Genomic DNA, 25,197 nt, shown 5'->3' on the forward strand with positions numbered 1-25,197 from the left:
GGAAGGTGTTATATAAGGAAGCTTAGTGAATTACTGCAGTACATCTTGTAGGTGGTACACATGGCTGCTCGGCACAACATCGAGGGCCGAAGGGCCTGTTCTGTGCTGTACTGTTCTATGTTCTATGTTCTACTGTGCATTGGTAGCTGAGGGAATTAATCTTTGTGGAAGAGGTGTTAATCAAGCGGGCTTCTTTGTCCTCGATGGTGACAAACATCTTGGTTGTTGGAGCTACACTCATGCAGGCAAATGAAGAGTACTCTACCACACTCCTGACCTGTGTTTTGTTGATGATTGACAGGCTTTGGGGAGTTGGGATGTGACTTACTTGCTGCAGGATTCCTAGTCTCTGACCTGTTCTTGTTGTCACAGTATGTATATGACTAGTTCAGTTAAGTTTCTGGTCAATGGTGATCCCCAGGATGTTGACAGTGGGGGAGTCAATAATGGTAATGTCACTGAATGCCATGGGGTGATGATTAGATTCTCCCTTGTTGGAGATGGTCCTTGTGGCACAAATTAACTTGCCATTTATCAGCGCAAGCCATGATATTGTCCAGGCTTCTTGCATTTGGACATGGACCACTTCAGTATCTGAGGAGTATCATGGTGCTGAACTTTGTGCAATCTTTAGCAAACATCCTTAAACCTGACCTTATGATGGAAGGAAGGTCATTGATGAAGAATTGAAGATGATTGGACCTAGGACACTGCCCTGAGAAACTCCTGAAGTGATATACTGGAACTGAGATGATTGACTTCCAACAACCATAACCTTTCTGCGAGGTATTGCTCCAACCAGTGGATAATTTTCCCCCTGATTATCATTGACTCCAGGGCTCCTTGATGCCTCACATTCTTGATGTCAAGGGTAGTCACTTCCAACTCACCTCTGGAGTTCCTCTCTTTTGGCCATGTTAAAACCAAGACTGTAATGAGGTCATAGAATCATAGAATCATAGCATTTACAGTGCAGAAGGAGGCCATTCAGCCCATCGAGTCTGCACCGGCTCTTCGAAAGAGCACCCTACCCAAGCCAACACTCCCACCTTATCCCCATAACCCAGTAACCCCACCCAACACTAAGGGCAATTTTGGACACTAAGGGCAATTTAGCATGGCCAATCCACCTAACCTGCACATCTTTGGACTGTGGGAGGAAACAGGAGCACCTGGCGGAAACCCACGCACACACGGGGAGAACGTGCAGACTGCATTCAGACAGTGACCCAGCCGGGAATCGAACCTGGAGCTGTGAAGCAATTGTGCTAACCACTATGCTACCATGCTGCCCGGGTCAGGAGCTGGGTGACCCTGGCGGAACCCAAACTGAGCATCAGTGAACGGGTTATTGCTAAGCAAAATGTATTAGCGTAATACAATAGAATCAGGAAGAAAGTATGTAATTTTGTTACTCATAGATCTTTGCAGCATACATAACATTATGTTATATTCTTTGATCCAGTGAAGCACCGGATAGTCTCACGTGTGCCACAATAAACACATTTGACATATTTTGCAAAGGTACAAAACGTCTGGACCTAAATGCACAAAGTAAGGTGTTAAAAATTTCTGGAGGCCAGAGCCCACCCCAAAAAAATTCTGTTTGTGATGTACAATATACCAACATCGAAAACTGTCTCACATCATTCATCATAGATTGGGAAGAGGATGCAGGGATCCTTCAGCATGATCTGGCAAGTAGGCAAATCAATGACAGATGCAATATAATTTGGATAAGTGTGAGGTTATTCACTTTGCAAGCAAAAACAGAAAGGCAGGTTACGACCTGAATGGTTGTAAATTGGGAAATGGGAATATGCAGTGGGACCTGGATGCTCTTGTGCACCATTCACTGAAGGTAAGCATGCAGGTGCAGCAGGCGGTAAAGAAGGCCTTCTTTGCGAGAGATTTCGAGTATAGAAGCAGGGATGTGTTGCTGCAATTGTACAGGGCCTTGGTGAGGCCACACTTGGAGTATTGTGTGCAGTTTTGGTCTCCTTCTCTGAGGAAGGATGTTCTTGCTCTCGAGGGAGTGCAGCGAAGGTTTACCAGACTGATTCCAGGGTTGGCGGGACTGTCATATGAGGAGAGATTGGCTAGTTTGGGATTGTTCTCACTGGAGTTCAGAAGAATGAGGGGGGATCTCACAGAGACTTATAAAATTCTAACAGGACTAGAGAGGATAGATGCAGGGACGATGGTACCAATTATGGGTGTATCCAGATCCAGGGGTCACAGTCTGAGGATTCAGGGTAAACCATTTCGGACAGAGATAAGGAGACATTTCTTCACACAAAGAGTGGTGAGCCTGTGGAATTCATTACCACGGGAAGTAGTTGATGCTGAACATAGCACTTGGAAAGAGGATTAGGCTATTGAGTTGGACGATCAGCCATGATTGTGATGAATGGCGGAGCCGGCTCGAAGGGCTAAAAGGCCTCCTCCTGCTCCTATCTTCTATGTATCTGTGTATCCATTTCGCTGGGGGGTTGATTTTAACTTGTTCTAGCTGACACAGACATTAACGCTCCAGTACGCTCCAGTTATGCTCTTGGTTCACCCACCGTCACCTGGTTTATGTTCTTAAGGTACCAGCCCAGAGCCCAGGCACCGGTCTGTTTTTGGAAGGAGCTTTGCTACTGTTTGCAAATTGATAAAAACGTTATAAATTTTCAGGCACCTAATTAAATGGGCCCAAAGGGGTTTAATTTCCTTTGGTAGCACTCTGCTAAAGAACGTGTGTGAAATTCTTTTGATGTCCTATCTTAATGGAATTGTTAACTGATCTATTTTGAACAACTAATGGTTGATTTTACCAAGTAGACTACAAAGGAACTTTTACTCGATAGCCTTCACCACTGCATCAGCAGAAGAAATTAAACCCCTTACTGGATTGGGTCACTGTCTGAGCAGAGTCTGCATGTTCTTTCCGTGTCTGCGTGGGTTTCCTTGAGGTGCTCCAGTTTCCTCCCACAAGTACTGGAATAAGTGGTGTTCGGTAATTTGGACATTCTGAATTCTCCCTCCGTGTACCCGAACAGGCGTCGGAGTGTGGCGACTAGGGGCTTTTCACAGTAACTTCATTGCAGTGTTAATGTAAGCCTACTTGTGACAATAAAGATTATTACATTATTATAAGTTAGGGCCATTGTCAACTTTTGGCGCAATATTAATTTAATCTCGAAGCATGCTCCTTCGCCCAAAAAAGTAATAACAAGCTACTCGGCAAACACAGCTGATAATTCATACATAAAAGGCAGAACAGTAAAATGTATATTGTGTTTCATTGGCCTTTAAAATGTCTTCCCCTTTTTACTGTCCACGAACGCCAACCAAAAGCTAATGAATCAAAGACTGTATTCATAAGAGACGCAACCCCTACCCCATCCCCCTGCTTCAGTAGTGAGTAATGTCCTTGAGATCGTATTCCTTGGACATCAAAATTAAGTATAAACTGCTCCCCACTGTTGAATCCTTATTTTCCTAAGGCAATCTTCATACTCTCTGTGATAGAGTTAATAATGGGCTGGATTGTCCATCGCCGATAGCAGAGTTCCCGATGCGGCGGAGAATACAGCGACGGGCAACAAAGGGGATCGGCGCCCCATTTCTGATGCTCCAATCCACCACTGGCGGCAGCATTGAGCTATTAACGGGCTGAGCATCGGATTCTCCATGCCTCTATGATTCTCTGGCCCTTAAGCCAGGATTCACTTGGGTATGGATTGGTACAAGTATTTCCCAGCGCGGCACTGATGCAGTGGACCTGGCGATGGACCAAATGGATAAGTATTTAAGGTAGGTGCCCCCCAATTCCATCGTACAGCCTCTGCCCCCCCCACAATGCAATTCCTGCCCACCCCACCAGAAGCCACTCCACCAGAGACCCCCATCAGACCCCTCCACCAGAGGGTGGAATTGAGGGAGAGAGAAGTGCTTCTCTAGGGAAAACATAGTCCCAGATGACGATAGGCTGCTTTCCCCTTTGAGGGGGAGCGCTGACTGGGGGTGATTTACCCTAAGGATCCCCCACCTCAGGTGGAGGGCAAGGTTGAGAAGGCGAGGCCTCCATGAGTAACCTCAGCCGGTACAAGAATCCAACCCACGCTGCTGACCTCGCTCTGCATCACAAGCCAGCTGCCTAGCCCACTGAACTAAACCGGCCCCCATTGGCATCTAAATATTAGGGAACATATCATCTGATAGCAATGATTTTAGCAACAAACAAAAGTTATACCTAAAAGGAAACAATTTTGCCCAGCTACTATATAATCATTTAAATTGCTTTTTAATTTCCTATATATAAACCACAATATTAAGTTCAAGGGTATTAAATGGTCATAAAGGCTTAACTTTACTAAGAAACCGAGAGAACTGAGAGGGCTTTCACAGCCCTCCCCAAACTCAAGCTAACTCTTTGATAGCCATGTGTTATGAATAACTATGGGGTTCCCAGCTCTACCAGCCATAGCCCTCACACATAAAGAGAGAATTAACTCTTCCCCAACCTCAAGTGTCAAACTAAAGTCACATTTTCGAAAAGATACACATTCAGAATTTTCCACAATGATCCGGTATTCTCACATGAAACATATCGGGTGGAATTTTCTGTTCTGCAGACTAAGGGCGGAAAAGCCGTCATAATTCCCGTTGGGTGGTGGGGCAAGTGGACATCCGTGATTTTCCACTTTTCAGTTAATTAATTAATTCTGCATTTGTGAGGAGCTCGGGAAAGCTTCTGCCAATACCTCATGGGGTCGAATGTCCTGCCGCCCTATTTGAATGAACACCCACACACATATTCCATCATTGCAGGCCCGGAACTCCTCCAGAGTTCTTGCAGCTGCAGCTCCTACGGGAGAAGCTCACAGATGTGAGCAATCACATCCTGGGACATATAAGGATGGTGTAATAACCCCTATGAAGCCCTCGGGGAAACTGTAATTGATCTCCCCATGGATCCCGTCGAATATGAACTTTCTCAGTAGTGGCCGGAAGCAGGCCCAAGCAGGGACCGGCATGTTGGTAGTCCCAACGGAGACTGTGAAGTGTAAATAATTACTGTCGTGGGCAGACTTTATGTTAAGTTAAATAAATCCTTTGTATTTCCTATCTCTGACTTCCTGGTCATTAAAGCCGCCTCCAGCATTGCCTTTCGTTCATCTCAAGATATCAGAACCACTGGTGACACACTCATGGTTGGGCCAATGCTCATTGTTGCAGTGGTCCATGTTTGCCAGCCTCTTTATCTTAAAGAGTCCCCCACTGCCCCTTGCTGCTTAGTCCCATGTTCCACATGGCTGTGTCCAATGGTGATGGGCCCTCCTTCACCTCATCAGCCTGCATCGTTGATGTCTCAGTGAACATGTGAATGAAATGAAGTGATATATCAAGTGACTAGGTCCTTTACAGCTTTCATGCTTCTCAAAGCTAGCAGGTAGGTGCTAAGCCCTTCACCTGGCCTCCGACCGGACATGGTATCCCCACCCCATCCCTTCCAGGTAAAGGATATCTTGTCTGACCAGAGACTGGTGTTTCGCCTGTTCATACATGAATTTAAACGGTAAGATGTTAAAACATGCTGCTGTGCAGAGGGACCTGGGTGTGCTGGTGCACGAGTCGCAAAAAGTTGGTGTGCAGGTGCAACAGGTGATTAAGAAGGCTAATCGAGTTTTGTCTTTCATTGCTAGAGGAATGGAGTTCAAGACTTGGGAGGTTATGCTGCAATTGTATAAGGTGTTGGTGAGGCCACATCTGGAGTATTGTGTTCAGTTTTGGTCTCCTTACCTGAGAAAGGACATATTGGCACTGGAGGAGATTCACGAGGTTGACCCCAGAGTTGAGGGGATTAGATTATGAGGAGAGGTTGAGTAGACTGGGACTGTACTCATTGGAGTTTAGAAGGATGCGGGGGGGATCTTATTGAAACATATAAAATTATGAAGGGAATAGATAGGATAGATGCGGGCAGGTTGTTTCCACTGGTCGGGGAAAGCAGAACTAGGGGGCATAGCCTCAAAATAAGGGGAAGTAGATTTAGGACCGAGTTTAGGAGGAACTTCTTCACCCAAAGGGTTGTGAATCTCTGGAATTCCTTGCCCAGTGAAGCAGTTGAGGCTCCTTCTTTAAACATTTTTAAGAAAAAGATAGATACCTTTCTAAAGAATAAAGGGATTTGGGGATATGGTGTATGGGCCGGAGAGTGGAGCTGAGTCCACAAAGATCAGCCATGATCTCATTGAATGGCGGAGCAGGTTCGAGGGGCCAGATGGCCTACTCCTGCTCCTAGTTCTTATGTTCTTATGAATGCGTATGAAGATATTGCTCTTTAACCAGGGTGATGAGAGCCAGGTGTAAGCATAAAGCAAACACATTTCTGCTTGTCTCCACTACCCTTGACACTAGAGAGAGACCAATGCCTTGATAGCATAGAAAGACTAACTGCGTGATTCCTTGTCAGCTATGACCATTCACCTGGGATGATGCAGGTTTGGAGTTGTGAGTTGGCTGCTCTTCACCAACCATGGTGCTTGCAGGCATCCACCTCTCTCCCTTTATCTCTGCCTTTGACTGTAGCTGATGGCAAATGGAACAGTATGATGGGCAGCTACACACCCCGCTGGCATCTCAATGTTCTGAGTCAGGAACAAACACCTTTCATACTTGCTCCACCATCTTCTACCCTCCCTGTCATCTGCTGTCGTCCCCCCATTACCACAGACCCACCCAATATTACCATTCCTCTCCTCTCTGTCACCCATTACCATCCCGATGACCACCCTGACCCTTACTCCTCCTGTTATCCATGCCACCTGTTTTGTCTCCCTCAGTGACTCACCTGATGAGACCTTCACTTACCAGACTCTCACCCTGGATGTGCCACCCTTACATATCCCACTCCTCCCTCTGACTGTGACTGTTTCCTCCCATCACAAGTACCCTGTGTTCTCCCCCTAAGACCCCACTGTTGACACCATCAGCCCCATCCTCCAAGACATTCCTCTCCACTTCCCCAGACACTCTTCCCCCCCCCCCCCCCCACATTTCTGGACACTCTTCCCCTCTTCCCCGGACACTTTCTCCACCGTTCCATCATAAGCCTGCCTTCCCTGTCCAACCTTCGCTCAATTCTGGCCAGTTGCCCATTTAATGAGCATTCCACGAAATGGAAATGAATGCAAATGTGGACCCTGACATAGATCGGTGGGAAATTCTGGCCTACCGTCAGCGACCAGAGAACAGAATTCCAAACTAATTTCCCATCAGTGGGAAACTGATGAAGGGATTGTCCGGCCGCGCCTGCCCACAGACCGGAAATTCCTGCCCAAGGTCACTTTAAATGGTCCGCCAAATTTTCCATCCCGCCCTCGACGATTCCTATGGTGGGTAGGAATGGAAAAATTACCCCTGACCTTTTCTACCATGTCATATTTACTGCATGCTCCAATTCCCACCACTGGCAGAAGTAGAACATTTTTCACTGTAATAACCTCTGTAGAGGCCAAGGGAAAGGAGTAAGGACCCGGTAATGTGTAACCGGGCCCAACATATGTGCCGCTGTAAAGCTGAATAAGTGTCTCCCTGTGCACTCGCGGAACTCCCCTTGTTGTTACAACAGTCACTCATTTGTTACACACGCGTTGTGACAAAGACCCAGTACAGTGTCACTTAGGTATATTTCAAATGAGAAATGTGCATAAGTGACCATTAAAATTACAATCGGGACCTCCGACGGCGGAAGTGAGTGGAGGACACGCATCGGGAGGGGCTGCGACCTGACTCGTAAAGCGTGCTATCAATAGCGATAGCAGTCAAAAAAATTACAGTCACCTTTTGAAAAAAAAACTTTATCATCAATAAAAAGTACCACGATCGATGATGTGGATTAAGGACTATTCCACTGAAAGTGTATTTTGCTCAAATGGAAACAAGATAATATGTGGTTGAGAGTTAGAAATAATCATGAGTCAAATATGTTTGCTCTGTGCTGGAAAGCACAACCAAGAGTATGCATGATATCCATATTAACATATCATGGTGCAATCACACACACTGATGGACAGGTAGACGGACCAATCAACACACACACAACATCACAGCCAATCACCAGTGAGAGCACACGCACTATAAAACAGAGAACACCACAGTTCCCGTTCATTCCAGCAGGAGATAGCTCAGAGCACAGAGCTCACAGCGTGCCACTCAGACATACACCATGTGCTGAGTGCCTCACTAAGATAGTGCTAGGGCTGGGTCCACAGGTTAACTGGTGAAGTACGAACCACAGCCAGAAGTTAACAGTTGTTATTGTACAGAATGATAAAACAGAGTTGTACCATCTACAACCGTGTTGGTTCGTTTGTATATCGGAACACCCAACACGACAGAGTAGACCAATGGATTCTCCATGTCCTGCTGAGTGGCTTTCCCAGCAGTCTGATACTGTGCCAAAGCCTCTTACAAGATTTTGAAACATAAGCTCACGGCTACTCCCGCCACCATCCTGCTTCCTGTCAGCCAGCAATTTCAATGCCTGTGTATTGTGTTTCCTGCTGTTTAAATTTGCTTATTTTGCAAAGCCACAACAGCTGGAAAAATAGACGGTAAGACAATTCCACTGTCCCACTCTGTCAATTCATGCTTTGCTTGAAAGCCATGATCCAATATTAAGCCATTACTGAAGTGAGCGTATATTATGCAAACATTGCCCCATATTCTATCAGTATGGTTAAAAGGTCTACTTTGAACAGTTTTTAATGTCGGAAGATAAGGTAGAAAAATTGAAATACTCCAGGGCAGTATTAAAATGCAGGGAGTGAATTAATTTCGAAGGATAATCAAATCCATTTTTGCAGCATATGTGGTGATTCAAGTGAAGGCCCAAGGAAAAATAACTCCAGTGCTGTTGGTCAAACCAATCAACATGCCTCATTTTTAAAATTAATTTTGTTTCACAATTTAAACTTTCTCCATTCCCATTCCCTTTCTTCGATACATCAAATAACTAAACATCCATAAATAGGATTTTAGCACCAGAACAGTAAGAAGTCCAGCTTGCCATAGTGACGGTATTAATACATTCCGATTTTTACACATCTCCCTCCTTTAACACAGATTTAGCATTGAATGCCTGCCTCTCGCTTCCAGACATTGAAAGTTCCTGCTGAATAGAACTGTACTTCAAAATTCAGAAGGTAGTTATTAATGCTGCAATTAGACATTTGGAAAAAAAAAAGTGGATAGATAATTGCATTTTGCTTTCAGCGTTCTGCTTCATTTCAAATGGGGGTCACTTTTTATTGCAATAAAAAAGGTTGCAAAGCTGCATTAAATCCAGTCTACAATTGAAACATGAGTTCAAAAATTACACACTATGTGCATAATCACAGCTTCCTATCTACAGTGGATTTTTTTACAAAATAAAAATTCAAATAGTTATACATTTCTGTAAGAGGACACAAAAGTGATACATTTGTAAAATAACTTTGGTCCACATTAAGATTGTTCAACGTCAGGACTTTTCTTTAAGGGTTGGCAGACGCTAAATTGATTTATTGAATTCTAACCAACATTAGACTCTAACGTTAGCTAATATAGTTTTATTCCCCGTGTTTGTAATGAAGAGATAATAACTGTTCGAATCTTAATTGAATGCAAATATAATTATGCTATTTAATAGTTTTAATTAGCTGAAATTCATGATTTTTTTTCTATCATAATTATAATAGTGCCTCCCTTTTCATTCCTTTAGGCCTCCCCATGCTGCACACTTTTCCCTGGTCAGGATATCGCATTGAGAATGTGACTCCAGGCCTCGACTGAGAGGGTGGCATTTTAGGTTTTCGGCCTCCCGTAACGAACAGATTTTCTGAAGAAATAATTGAGCCAGAAGAAAATCATTAATTTGTTCCCATTTGCATTAATTTTTCGCTGGAGACCTTCTGCACCTTTGTCGATGCATGGGCACTATGTGTGCCACGATCGAAAGTATGTCAATAGAATTAGTTTGTCAGATACAAACAACATCACTTCAGATGAATCAGAAAGAGGGTTCCGGTCCGATAACCAAAAGATGTAGGTTGGAAAAGTGGCTTAAAGAATCGGGGCAAGTTAGGTAGAGAGGGGAGAGGTGCACGGAGGGAATTCCAGAGCTTGAGGTCTAGGCAACCGAAAGTACGACCACCAATGGTGGGACAATTATGACCAGGAATGCACAACAGGCCAGAATTAGTGGAGTATTGATATCTGGGAGAGATGTGGGTTTGGGGAAGATTACAAAGATTGGGAAGAGCAAGGCGATCGGGAAAAAAGGTCAAGACATTGTTCGACCGGAAACCAATGTAGGTGAGCAGGCAGGGGGGTGATAGGGGTAACGTGTCTTTGTGCAAGCTAAGACATGAACAGCAGAGCTTTGGACGATCTAAAGTTTACGGAGGGTTGAAATACAGGAGACCATCAGCCAGGAATGCATTGGGATAGTTGAGTCTAAAGGTAATGAAGGCATGGATAAGGGGCTCAGCTGAAGATGAGCTGAGATGGGGACAGAGTCAAACGATGAACGAGGAGGCCTTGGCAATGGCACAAATATGAGGTCGGAAGCTCATCTCAGGAGCAAATATAACACTAAGGTTGTGAACAGACTTGCTTAATCTCAGATTGCTGTTTGAGTGAGAGATGGATTCAGTAGTTAGTGAATTGAAATTTCTGCTCAAATGGTTTTGGGTGTTGGGTAAGCAGTCTGATAATTTAGCAACATGGAGGAGTCAAGAGAGGTGGTGCTGAGGTAGAGCTGGGCGGCATCAGAATTCATATGACAAATAATAGATGATGTCGTCAGGGAGCATAAGACATAAAGGAGTGGCCAAGGACTTATCCGAAAAAGAAGGCAATATTAAAGTGGCAGTTACATTTTTGGGCAGGGATATATGGGCTTATCACTATTCTCAGCTTGATTTTGGGTGACTTTCAGGACAGCGTTTGGATTGGATTGGATTTGTTTATTGTCACGTGTGCCGAGGTACAGTGAAAAGTATTTTTCTGTGAGCAGCTCAGACAGATCATTTCATACATGAAAAGAAGATAAAATTAAAATAAATTACATAATAGGGCAACACAAGTTCCACAATGTAAATACGTAGACACCGGCATTGGATGAAGCATACAGGGTGTAGTGTTAATCAGGTCAGTCCGTAAGAGGGTCATTTAGGAGTCTGGTAACAGCGGGGAAGAAGCTGTTTTTGAGTCTGTACGTGCGTGTTCCCAGACTTCTGTATCTCCCGCCCGAAGTTGGAAGAGTGAGTAAGACGGGTGGGAGGGGTCTTTGATTATGCTGCCCGCTTTCCCCAGGTAGCGGGAGATTAGATGGAGTCAATGGATGGGAGGCAGGTTCGTGTGATGGATTGGGCGGTGTTCACGACTCTCTGAAGTTTCTTGCGGTCCTGGGCCGAGCAGTTGAGATACCAGGCTGTGATGCACCCTGATAGGATGCTTTCTGTGGTGTATCTGTAAAAGTTGATAAGAGTCAGTGTGGACATGCCGAATTTCCTTGGTTTCCTGAGGAGGTAAAGGCGTATAGGAGGAATTGTGCTTTCTTGGTGGTAGCATCGACGTGGGTGGACCAGGACAGATTTTTGGAGATGTGCACCCCTAGGAATTTGAAACTGCTAACCATCTCCACCCCGGCCCCGTTGATGCTGACAGGGGTGTGTACAGTACTTTGCTTCCTGAAGTCAATGACCAGCTCTTTAGTTTTGCTGGCATTGAGGGAGAGATTGTTGTCGCTGCACCACTACGCTAGGTTCTCAATCTCCCTCCTGTATTCAGACTCGTCGTTATTCGAGATCTGACCCACTATGGTCGTGTCGTCAGCAAACTTGTAGATGGAGTTGGAACCAAATTTTGCCATGCAGTTGTGTGTGTACAGGGAGGGGAGTATAGTAGGGGCCAAGTACGCAGCCTTGCGGGTCTCCGGTATTGAGGACTATTGTGGAGGAGGTGTTGTTGTTTATGGGATAATGCAGGTTGAATTTTCAGGTTCTGCTGGAGGCAGCCAGCTATTATGTCAGTGCTCCAATGCCGCTTCTAGCGCCGAGAAGCTTCAACAGGGTGGGGGAGGGAGGTTTAACTGATCACAAAGGGCCAAGTAAAATTGTTAAAGAGCTTGTGGAGAGCATTGCCAATGGACATGTGCTAATTTTCACAGAGTAGCACCACCTGCAAACCCTGCCTGTTGCAGACCAAGTGAACGAAGGTGGCACACACTGAGGAGCCAGTCATGATTGTCCTGGGGAATTAGGTGGGCTCCATGAAAGGGAGAATGTTGCGAGACAGACGATATTGGCTCAAAAGAAGTGGTGGAGAGATTGGGCAGTTGGCACTTGGAGACAACAGAGGATTATTACTCACCTCGGATTGTCGGAGTGGGTGAGGGGGGGGGGGGGTGGTCATGGTGTGGGGAATCTAGAAGGAGTGGGAAAGGCTCCCAAACACCTAGGAACACTTAGGGACCACCTGTGCACAAACAAAGCTGTAGCCGACAATGGGAAGACAACTCCAAAATTGGGTCCGGTGACGATGAGGAGCAAAATCCTCCACCGGAAGTGCAGAGCTCTGGGTATCAGGAGGGTGGAAGAGGGGGAATAAGGGGCAGAAAGGTCATGGAGTCTATTCCCTCAGCATAGGATCTATAGCCAAAGACTAAGCGACCTGGAGATGACTGAGATCCAGTGCCATAGGAAACAGTGACTCTCCAGGTAGATGGTCCCAGATAGTGCCCCCCTCACAGCAGACCTCAAACATTGTAGCACTGGTCATCATGCCAAGCCAGTGCTTCTATTTGAACTTCTTCACTTCTGGCTCCTTGAGGGTTGTGGGGGCATCCCGAAAATGAATCCATACCATGGCATCTTGTAGGTTACTGATGCCCTATTTGCCAAAGCTATCTAATATAATAATAATCTTTATTAGTGTCACAAGTCGGCTTACATTAGCACTGCAATGAAGTTACTGTGAAAAGCCCCTAGTCGCCACACCCGGGCGCCTGTTCGGGTACACGGAGAGAATTCAGAATGCCCAATTTGCCTAACAAGCACGTCTTTGAGGACTTGCGGGAAGAAACCGGAGCACCCGGAGGAAACCCACGCAGCTACGGGGAGAATGTGCAGACTCCACGCAGACAGTGACCCAAACCGGGAATCGAACCCAGGTCCCTGGCGCTGTGCAGCAGCAGTGCTAACCACTGCGTTACCATGCCACCGTACACCCTCCACATGGCTTTCAAATTGATTCAGTGTTTCATAATGTTTTTGTTTTAACTTTGATGATTGTAGCAGTGGGCCAACCAAAGCAACCTTTGACGTAGAGTGACATGATGTAACCCGGTGACTCTCATCTCAGTTTATTCTATTGCTTCAGCCATGACATAATATTTCAGTATATTTTTCCAACTGTTGCAGTATCAAAGTCATAAAAAAAAGGCCTTGGCAAGTATTTTGAGGAAACGACAAGTAAATCAACGAAAGATCAAAGAATGGAAGCAAACCCAGATGAACTATTCTGTCACCTTTGGCTCCCTGCTGGTCAGAATCTCTCCCGTGACAACAGGGGGCAGTGCCAGGGTGCCAGCGGCAGTGCCCAGGTGCCATGAGGCATTGGCAGGGTGCAACCCATTGCTCTCATGGTTATCAGGAGCACAGTTTCCAGTTCCACAGGTTTCACACCCCCCACACCCTTATGACAGGGAGACCCATGAAAGGCATTGAATATTTATTAGGGCTCAATTTGGCAAATCCCGCAGTAACCGCGCTCACCCACGAAAACAGTCCAACAGATCACAGAAAACATTAAAGCGGCACAACTAGCTGCTGCTGTCCGATTAGGTGCTAGGAAAAAGCAGAGTAAAGCCAGCTTTGACAAAAAAGTTCACCCCATAGAGTATACAGTCGGCCAGCAAGTTATGATCTCGTTGTACAACCCCAGCTCCTCCCTAGCCCCGAAATTCGCAGGCCCCTACTCCATGTCTGACAAAGTAAGCCCCCTCTGTGTACAAGATAGCGTACCCCAACGGTAAGACTGGATGGTTCTACATCAACCATCTCAAACTCAACGGATCACAACGTAGCCACGCCCACCACTTAGCCCTGGTAATGGGAGAGGATGACGCTCTGCCCACTGACGACTCAGCCCGATGCCCACTCCAACCTTCCCCCCTCCTCCGGACGACACTCTCCCCTCGACTCCGCCCATACCCACAGGTTTCAACCTCAAACTTGACTCTGATGAGAGCCTCCCGATTTGACTACCATCCCTAGCGACCTCCCCACCATCAGCTACCCTAGTCCCCGGAGCGACGCCTTGGATTGTTCCGACCCCTTGTACGACCATCCCCGCCCAACGACTTTTCCTACACCCAGCAACATTGCTTCCACTTCCAGTACACCAGTTCCCAACTCCCCTCCATCACACGACAACCCCGATACACCCTTTTGGCATCGTGACAATTCCTACAGGTTGGTAGGACATGACGAATCGGACCACCCACAGGCCTACGCGGCTTTCGCCCAGAATCTGCAGACATGAGTCTGGCAACCAGGAGAAGGTGATGATTTAAGTGATGAGCCCCTTCTGGGAAATGATTTAACGGAACTGATGCACGCAAATATTTGAGGTGTCCAGATGATGAGAAACGGACACCACCTAAGAATTAAGGTGTCCAAATTTCTGATGGAGCCTGCCCGTCTTCTTGTTTTAATGTCCTCTTTTCTCCGAAACATGGTTTTAATCTATGTCAGCCCGACACTCGGCTATGCAATCATAATTACTCTTCTGAACCACCAGACGCGGTCTACTGACCAATGGCAGTTGAATGCACTACAATACGACTACAAATTCACCCAGGTAGGGAGTCACGGCAAGATCCCCGCCCGACCTGAGGGCCCCAAAATTATCTGGTCAATCACGCTCGGGTAGTGGGGTAACGGCACTAATCCCCGCCCTACTCGGGGATCCTACCCATTCTTGTCCCGCAGCAGCCCACACGCACCCCACGTTTCTCATCATGCTCTCTGGAATGGTTTACTACACCCTTTGCTGCTTTGGCCAGGTCTTGAATCTTCCTTTCCGCTCCACATTGAAACCCTTGTTTCATCCACTATTCTTTCAGACCCCTTCGGGTCACTTCCAAATGCTATGTACACTTAAAACACTGGTTGCTGATCACTGCTGCTACCTCTGAGCCCCTGAGATGAAACTCCATAAAACTGACCACCCTGAAATTCAGCTGGTTAAGCAAAGCCTCAACCTCACGTGGTTGCTAGTAAAGATGGAGAATGGTCGAAGAAAGCATCCGCCCTCTCCTCGCATCGACCACACAAGTTGTGAGACACTTGAATACTTGGATTGAGACACTTGGATTAGTACCTCTCCAAATTAAAAAAAAAATGGAGGAGACACACATGGTGATAATCGTAAAGGGAAATTGGAACGAAGAGAGAGAGACTAACACACACAGATATTAACCAACGATACTGACATGATACTATGCTTGATTCCCTAGGATTACACGGAGACCAGACACCGCAGGATGAACCCAGCACCCATGATCTTCGTCTCGCCAATTACCGCACTTACCGAACTCAGAGCACAAGATGCCCAAGACTTTCCGCAGCCTGGCGGTCTGTGGTACCGTCCTCCAGATGTAGGGGAAAGTGAGAGTGGCACCCTATGGGTGCGTAAGAACACAAGCGTCATATTTGGGTGCAATAACCAATGGACAATTTACAGAAAGCCCAACGGGTCCACTTCAGAATGTTAAATTAGTACAACCGGAACAGAAGATTGGTGGGAACTTACTCATGAAGGGTGCCCCAAAATTGGGTGTTTAAATAAAATTGCAGGGAATCAGACAAAATTGCCCCAGGACACCCACTAAAGGTAATTTGGCAAAACACATAATTAGAGTAGGTCCTAAGCCAGCCCCGAGCAACACCACCACACAGACCACCAGCAGTCAGGATACCACAGAGCAACTGTTAGAGATAGAGACCGAAACCCCCACCTGGTGGGAAGGCATTGCCAAATGGTACCCACTTTCAAACATAATAGAGACCCTGCTCCTGATTACAGTAATCTATAGTGTAGTCCTCACATTCAAACTCCGTAAATGGAAGGCAAAAGCCTCCCGGCCCCCCATATACACAGTTCGAGCCCCCCTCTTTGGAATCCAATAGAATTCTACTAAGAATGTATTACTTACAATCAACTGTAACAACTGCTGCTAAAATGTGCCATTTGTGCCTTTGTACTGATGAAATAGGATAAGAAGGAATGTGATGTTGCTGTTTAAAATGTTTATGCTGTAAATAAGTTTGTTCTGTAAAAGCAGCAGCATGAGTGTAGTTTAGAAAGTTTAGTTAGAAACCAACTGTTTTATATGTTAATTTAAGTTAAAATGTTTTGTATGAATCCAATTTTAGGAATGAAATAGTTATTAGTACTGAATTGATTTAATGAATGTATGTAATAATGAATTAGGTAAAATTGTACAATTAATTCTAGGACAGAATAGAGTAGAACCTGAGCTGACTGACCAGTGGCTGGCTTAATAAGGTAGACTACGGGATCAAGACTGTGATCCACCATGCTTTGCATTCAGGATCAAGAGGACGGAATGTAGCCATGTAAAATGGCCACCTGCAAAGGACCATGAGAATTGTGGTCAATTTAGGACACAGACAGGTACACAGCCTCTGTGTATTGTGCAAAAAAACCAGACTTGGCTGAAACTTGCATCCATTGTGAATCAATTGCCGTTTTCCACAAGACAATAGCATTCGCATTAAGGACCATCAATGATAGCAGACTAACCAGCGCCACCCCCCCCCCCCCCCTTATTTGGAAAAGCCTACGTGCCTGGGACAATGATAGCTAGGACCCACCCAGCCATCGAGGTATCTGCCTCCTAATTGGCTAAGATCGATGAGGGTGATCGAAACCCTATCGATCCATTGGACCTGGAGTAAGGACCACCCAAAAGAGCGTGAAAGAGAGGAAGGATAAAAAGCCCTGCGCACCAGAGATCGGCCTGTGTGTGACCAATTGCAGCACATCAACTAGCCAAATTCAAGGACCTGCGATCGCTACCTGAAGGACGAGCCCAGCAGAGACGAACCTGAAGACTTCCAACCGACCACGTGGACCTGGATAAAGGCCTTATTGCACACAGTGCCGGTCACTCGAAGTTAAGTAAAGGTCATCTTAGTTGTTCGGTATAGTTTAGTCCGGAGCCACGTGTATTATTGCATGGAGATACAAGTCTTGTGTTATTAATAAACTGTGTTTTGAGCTAACATACTGGTTGTGTGGTCATTTGGTCAATATAAGAAACAGCTTGTGGTTCAAAAAAAGGGTAAAAAGGCAACATGCCACGGGGTAATGACAGAGTGCCATGGGTCAGTGTCAGGGTGCCAGGAAGCAGTGCCAGGGTACTGCCCAGGCAGCTCCCTCTCCCCCCAGGGGCTATACCAGCCTATATGCCCCCAACGGGTTCCCCCCCGCCTGGTTTCCGTTTTCAAAAAACCTATTGTAAACGTCAAGTGGGCAAGAGGGGAGATCCCGATTTGGTGGGGGGAGGGGGTGCGCGATATGTCAGTGAAGCCCTTTACTGTCATTATAATTTGTTCAAATGTGTTTCCTGACCTTTCTAGGCAGCAACCTTGATACGCCACTGATGGTGGCTGAGAAAATCTCACGGCAAATCCCAGCTTTAGTGTTCCAGCATTGTAGTTTTTCTCTGCAAGTTCTTGGCTATTTTCACAAACTGCCACCATGCTGTAGAGTGTTGGTTACAGTTCGGTAGGTTGGAAGAAGTTTTCATAGTCTTACGTAGGTTAACTCGAAGCTTTTATTGATACTTAAGAACTATTCACAAATATACAGAAAAGGGTACAAGCTAGGAGCTGTCTCCATGCTCTGTTTAACACCAACCTGACCCTGGATGCTCGTCAAATGCTATTTGGGTGGGTACGACCATGAGGGTTGTATGGTATTCAGTACGAGGTCCAAATCCAATTGTGTCTTGGGATCCACACTTCCTGTGAAGGGATCATTTGAACTGCCAAATAGTCTTCTGCCCCAAGGACCTCGCTTCTCAGGGCACAAGATGAAACTGACAGTACTGGCCTGAACAATGAATCTACACAGAAGAACATAGGAGTGTTTGATTTTTAATCCAGGGCAGGAGCCAGTACCATTCTGCACCCAAAGCTGAAGCAGGGAATATTCTCCACTTGCCTGGATGAGTGCAGTTCCAACAGCACTCAAAAAGTTCAACACCATCCAGGACAAAGCAGCGCGCTTGTTTGCTCCTCCTTCCACAAACATTCACTCGCTCCAACACCGACGAACAGTGGCAGTCTTGTGTGCCATCTACAAGATGCACTGCAGTAACTCACCAAGGTTCTTTCGTCAGCACCTTCCAAATCCACGACCATTACCATCTAGAAGGACAACAGCAGCAGATACCATGGGAACCAACTGACAGTTCCCCTCCACGTCACTCACCACCCTGACTTGGAAATAAATCGCCGTTCCTTCACTGTTGCTGGATCAAAATCCTGGAACTCCCTCCTTAACAGCGCAGTGGGTGTACCTACACCTGAAGGACTGCAGTGGTTCAAGAAAGCAACTCACCACCACCTTCTGAAGGGCAACTAGGGATGGGCAATAAATGCTGGCCTAACCAGCGATGACCACATCCATAAATTAATTTTAAAAATGCCAATTTGGGTCTCATTAACTTTCTACTGGATTGATTCTTGATAAACAGTTGGAAGCAGTACGCCAATATTGGAGCCCTGTGGAAACAATCTCCCGGTACAAAGTAAGTGCTCCTGGAGGTGTATCCTGGTCACGGGAGGGGCACAAAAGCCCAGGGAAAGCTCCTCTCCGCAATGATCTCATCTATCCAAACTGAAAAGCAAATAACCTCCGTAGGCTTCAAAAGAACATTAACTCCACAGGGAGTTCCCCAGGAAAAACCACATTCCATTAGCCTCGACTGAAAAACACATTCTTTCATCAATTTCATCTGCTGGTTGCTAAAACGATCCAGGCACTGCAAACAGAATTATTTTTAAAACAAGAACATTCTAACCCTTAAATTGCCCAATACTTTCATAATCCAAGTTTGCTAAAATCTTCTAATCATCACACCTCCCCCCTTTAAAAAAATAAACCAGCAATATAAACAGATGGCTTCATTTTCCTAAAACCCTTTCAAGGTTAAACATTTCTTAAAATTACATACAACTTACATTCTACATGATATATCTTATTTTACATTTTTAAACAGACAAACATCACATAAAGATAGTCCATTCTAGCCTTCTCACATGCCACAGTCGTGATAATAAATTTACCCATTCCTTACAGCAAGCGAGATTTCCAAAGACCTGGGCAGTCTCCAAGATTGCATCCATATTGCTGTGTAATGAAAGCTTCACCAATAATTTAGTTATATGTCGTTGCCTGGCTCTGCCAGCAGAAGTTCTCACTTGATAGAAAGACAGGTTGTTGATCGATGCTGCAGCATTCATCATTAGTTCTTCACGTTTATCAATTGTTTTGCATACTGCTTCCTTTGTTGAGGATACCCGAGCATAATTGGTAACAGCTGATGCATTTGGACAGTGCAAGACAACAGACATTGCATGCTGAATATTCTGGCTACATTTATAGTAGCTCTTCAGCCTCTGGATTCAGTATTCCACCACCATTTCTCTGTGAAACGGTGAGATAGCTCCAGTCCTTCATCTGTCTCCCCTGACCAGATCCTAGTATCATCACCTTCTGTGTCACTACCATGACAGGAATTTGACTGCTCTTGACAGTTCCTAGCTGTAGGATGTTTAACTCCTAAATTGTCCAATTCTTTTGCAATCCAATTTTCCTAAAATTGTCCAATCATCACAGAATCCACGAGTGTCTACACCAGAATATGGTGGGGCTTCTGGATGTCACTCCAGCTGCCCCTTTATCCCATGGAGGAGCACAGGAACCCTCCCAAGCACTGGAAGGGAAGAAAACCGGCAAGAACGCAGCCTGGGGCCCTCCATCCAGGGGAGCCTGAAGATATCCAGCTCATCTGACAACACCTCACTGTAAGTGACACAGCTCCAACCCATTACACCGGGTATCATTCCAACACCTATGCTACCTGAAAGTTGGCCCTGTCCCTCAAGGTCCAGGCTCCCCAGTGAGAGCCTGCTAAGGTAATCTCAGGCAACAGGGTGCGGAAGGCAGCAGGCCACTTCAACCTCAGCTGTAGATCTTGGGGAAACACCTAAATCTAGTGGGAGGGTGAGGAAGAGTAAGAAACTGTAGGCACCTAATGGGAATGGCTGAACATAGGTCCTAGCTGAGACAGGTCACCATTGTAATAAAGCTCTTGAATGAAGCATCACTTTGTTCACCAGCAGATCCTCCATCCTGTCATTTCATGGTACCATGCTCCGCAAACTCCCATGCATATTCGGGGCTTCATCCCTGTGCAGTGGGAGAGTGACAGCGCTACATCCCTCCCACCCCTCGCACACTGATGTCTCTGTAAAGATATGCTGCTGCACGCACAGGCCACACATGCACCAAATTCCTCCCCTGCCACCAGTTCAAGCCCATCATTTCTGCCACTTTTCTCCAGTGATGTACTGTCAAAGTGTAGAGAGCCTGCCCACCTCGGATGTTAGTTGGGAGAAAACACCAGGACCTCTGACCATAGAGGGGCCTGCAGCAGATGAGAGGACATCCGGCATTTCTGAACCCCATGATAACCCGGTGATTGGCAGGCCGCGTTCAGCTTTCTGTCAGGCAGGAGTCAGACATATCGCTGAGGATGAGAGGAGCATCTCTCGATTCTCAATGCAAGTCAGCAAAATCCTTCTAAAGGGTCTGGCCAATGGCTTTAGCTCCCTCCCCATGAAATTGGGCACCAACATGAGAACCTACTGCTGGCACAACAGCATTGATGAGATCCCGCACCCCACAGTGGGGTCCTGACCATCCTCAAAGCGAGAGGCTATGAGGGCATCCCGAGCTCTTCAGCCCATGTGGATCCTAGTCATGGCCCAAGGTCGCTTCTCCTCCTCTTCTGCAGGTATTCCCTCATCGTTCTCCTCAACCTCCTCCTCCAAGGAGATGTGGCGCCTCTCCATCTCCTCCTGGTGCGGCTGGTCTCCCCAGTTGTAGCGTCGAGTTGAAGAGAGCACAGCAGGTGACATTTATGCTGGATACCCTCTGGGGCCTTTATTGGAGGGCCCCAGCCAACTGGTCCAGGCATTGAAACCGCATCTTGCGCAGTCTAATCGCCCACTTGATCAGTACGCACGGTGATGTATGAGCCTCTTTGTAGCAGGTCTCTACTGGTGTTTGTGGTCTCTGCACTAGCGTAATCAGCCATCTCCTGAGTGGGTATCCCCTGTCTCTAAGGAACCATCTCTCTAGATGCTGCCCTCCCTCAAAAACACTTGGATTTGCAAGCTCCACAAGATGTAATTATCATGGAGGCTCCATGGGAAACGGGCACGCACCTGCTTTATATGCATCACGTGGTCACAATTTGGGCATTGAGGGAGTGGAATCCCTTGTGGTTCATGAATGGTGATGCATGATGTCTTGCTTGGTCCCAGTCCAAGTTTGTATACATGTGGACCCCTGCATAAAGGGCAGCTGTTACCTCCCTTATGCATTTGTATGGGGCTGACTGGGAAATGCAACACTGGTCACCGGTGCTGCCCTGAAATGAGCCGATCGCATAGTGGCGATGACATTAAGGGCCTTGGGCCGTAGGTCTCCTCTCATTGCATGTGGTGCCAGCTCTTGCAAGGCTTGGAATGGTGTTCCACCGTCTCCCAGGACAGATACATTCTTGGCACTGAAACTCTGACATCTGCAGGTAGGGTGTCTCCAATGATGTCTCCAAAGTGTCTGCCATTGGAAGACTCTTTGTCGGTAGTGTCTCCAATGATGCTCCATCATCTCTGATGCTGATTTCACAACAGCTACAGGTCCAGCCTACCCCTCATCTGCAGGGCGCTGGTCTGGGCCACGTGCACTGCAAGTCGATGTCTCTGTTGCTGCTCGATCGCGATGAGTCGAAAAGCCAACCCAACAGGCTCCATGATTCCCAGAATCATGCATTCTAAAGAATAGAACACCAAAGTGAATGTTGAGGATTTCTGACAGAGCCCTGACTCACAGCCCTCCACACCACTGGGACATCCACCCATTGCACTTCCCCCTTAATGAATGGCTCTCCACTGAGTCTCACACTCTCATCTCTCACGCTACAGACACTTCCCCATAGTTGTCCCTCTCCACCTGGATGGGGTACGTGGGCCCTTGTGGGTCTCAATGGCACCTTGCACACAACCATTCACCCATTCTCTCCCAACCCTGGCATTAGGCAAACGGGCAGTTGAGCGGATGGACGGGATCAGCATCTGCATCCACTCGTGGGACCTCAAAGATGCTCCCATCATGACCGTCAACTGGGTGAATGATGATAGATATTACCATCATGCTTTGCATAGGGGTACACATCAGTGTTATCTGTGAAATCTTAACACATGTATGAACATTGGAATTCAATGGTTGGGACCACGCTTCCAAAGTGTTAAGACCTTGGCTCCAATCAGTGGCACTCTTGTTCAGCTCTGCAGATTTCATTGGCACAAATGACTAGTCAAGGAAGGGTGAGGTGGCGTCTTAGAGCAGATGAGACACAGCTGATTTGATTGAAGTTTTCAATTAGCTTGACAAGCACATCCCGAGAGGGCACCCTCATTCCCCACTTGAAAAGTCTTCAAACAGTCACAGCCTTCGAGCCCAGCATTAATTCCAGAAAGTCAAACTTCCATCGCAAGTGGATTTGAACTTCCATGCAGCTTAACATGTTTGTCCTCACAGTGTTGCCTTTGTTCTTTGAGTGAGGAGTTGAATTCACACTGCAGACGTCCTCCGCCCCCCCTGCCCCCCCCCCCTCAGTGAGAGGGTTTTCATGCCTCATGAGGCAGAAATGCAACCCATTCTCAGTCCCCCACTCTGCCCTTGCAGCCTATCCTCTCATGAAACCCCACCCAAGTACCTCACAATCGTCCCCAGTGCTGACCCTCCGTATTAACCTCCTCCCACACATTTTCCAACTCTGACGAGGGAAGGGAACTCCCTCAGCGATGATTTGGACACAAGTGATGCCTGCATGCCAGCCTTCAGACCCCCTTAAAGCAAATGCCGCCCCGACATGAAGGGAAGGTATGTCCTGCAAAAGACTCGTTCCACCCCCTCACCCCCCGATATTGAGAGACTGAACCCCACACCCGGCTCCGAATTGAACTTATTAGTGTCCCCCGTGTCTCCCGGTGCACCCTGAGCATTTAGCTCCCTGGAGGGTAATGGCTGATTGAGAGCTACTCTCCGAAATCCCCCTCGGAAGTAAGGCCGCCAGGTTCACGTTTATATAAATCTATTGTAAATGGTGCCACTCTGGTGCCACACTGGTGCCCACTGAATATTCAATGAGCAAGTAATTCCTGGAATATGTGCTCACTAATGATATTCTAATGTATTAAAATGAGGTTCCCGTGGCGTATTTCATGTTACTCCATCTGCAAGGGGGGTTGAAATCGCGATCTTGCCGGAAACAGTTGCGTTTTCAAATTCTCTCTAGGTTTTGCGCCTGAATCGCCATTCACACTGATGGCTAATGCAGGCTAAAAATTGCCCCCATAATTTCTTGAGTAGTGCTATTTTTACCAAAGTAACTGCTTTCCTTTACTTTCCGCACTTTGAAATTGAAAATTGCTTATTGTCACAAGTAGACTTCAAATGAAGTTACTGTTAAAAGCCCCTAGTCGCCACATTCCGGCTGGTACGGGAATTGAACCGTGCTGCTGGCCTGCCTTGGTCTGCTTTAAAAGCCAGCGATTTAGCCCTGTGCTAAACCAGCCCCAATTCTTGTTATATGAAGAAGGGAACAGCAATAACCCTCAAACTTTACTGCACCAAAAATAGTATATGTTTCAACAAGGTTACGGTTTTCTTGGGGGTCGTAGCTCACTTGTCAATAATCAGGAACTACCTTTCAGTCCTGTCTGTGCTGGCATTCTATTTTATAGCTGTAAATGCCAGGAGTAAGATTTATATGCATACTTTACAAGAAACTTCACGAAGTTTATCAGTTCTCAAATAGTTAATATCCGAAGTGATTTAGAGGTTTAAGCGATTATGCCTCTACTGGGCAAGGATTATCACTCTGAAGCTTTGCTTGTTGTCTCCACTTAGTTTAACCCTCTTCATTCAATGGCACAGTGGGTGATTTCCAGCATTTTCATTCTCTTTTTGTTTATTTCCTCACAGTTTTCAGTATTTTTCACATCCACTGACTTTTCATAAGAAAGGCACCTGGTCCATTCTTTATCTTTCCTCCCTGCCTATTGCCAAGGCTAAGAATGCATCAGAAAATCCTGGCACTCTGCCGAAGAACATATAGGTACACTTAATGTAGCTCATTCCTGGTATGATCCTGCACTAGAGGAAAGTTACTCCGTGGATTACGTGCAAAGAAATCCTAAGCCTGCTTATGAAGGATAAGTTTACAATCTTGTTATAAATAACATACAACAGGAATCTACACAGAAATTCATTGAGTTTTTTTTCCCCTGTAAATTCCTCCACAAGGTGTCATTGTTCTCTGGAGTCTGAGCAAAAATTTGCAAAACAAAACAAAAAATTTTAAGAAACTGCTGATAGCCAATAAGACCTCCACACATAAAATTTGCTATCTTGGGCCAACTTATACAAATAGAACTGGCATTTACATTATATTGGTGCAAAGAAAAATCAAAACACCTGGGAAAGGAAAACTAATTTAGAAGCCCAGCACAGCATGACGTACATTTTGCAAAACAAAGTTCGAAATGTAAATCTCAATTAGTAACCTATTGAAATCTTAAGAACGAATACAATTCACATGCTTTCAGGTGAATAATTAATTTTGCAAAAATATAAAAAGGAAAGTCTTGAAATATTGGAACTCTGGAGCAAAATTTTGAAAATGCACAGTGGGTCGGCCAGCAACAGAAAGAGTAATTATAGATTATGACATTTCATCTTTGCATTCATTTTTGCAAAATCTATGATGAT

At 46.1% G+C, this 25,197-nt stretch overlaps 1 long non-coding RNA gene across 1 annotated transcript in view; it reads left to right on the top strand.

Moving 5' to 3' along the window:
• The window catches only part of LOC140389281 (uncharacterized), a 79,149-nt gene extending 61,841 nt beyond the window's left edge, over positions 1–17,308 (top strand). Inside the window, exon 5 of the long non-coding RNA XR_011934319.1 lies at positions 15,557–17,308. This is a non-coding gene — a long non-coding RNA (uncharacterized lncRNA). The remainder of the gene's footprint in view (positions 1–15,556) is intronic.
• Positions 17,309–25,197: the final 7,889 nt, after the last annotated feature.

This window comes from Scyliorhinus torazame, chromosome 14 (genome assembly GCF_047496885.1).
Source record: "Scyliorhinus torazame isolate Kashiwa2021f chromosome 14, sScyTor2.1, whole genome shotgun sequence".
In the NCBI taxonomy this organism is placed as follows: Eukaryota; Metazoa; Chordata; class Chondrichthyes; order Carcharhiniformes; family Scyliorhinidae; genus Scyliorhinus; species Scyliorhinus torazame.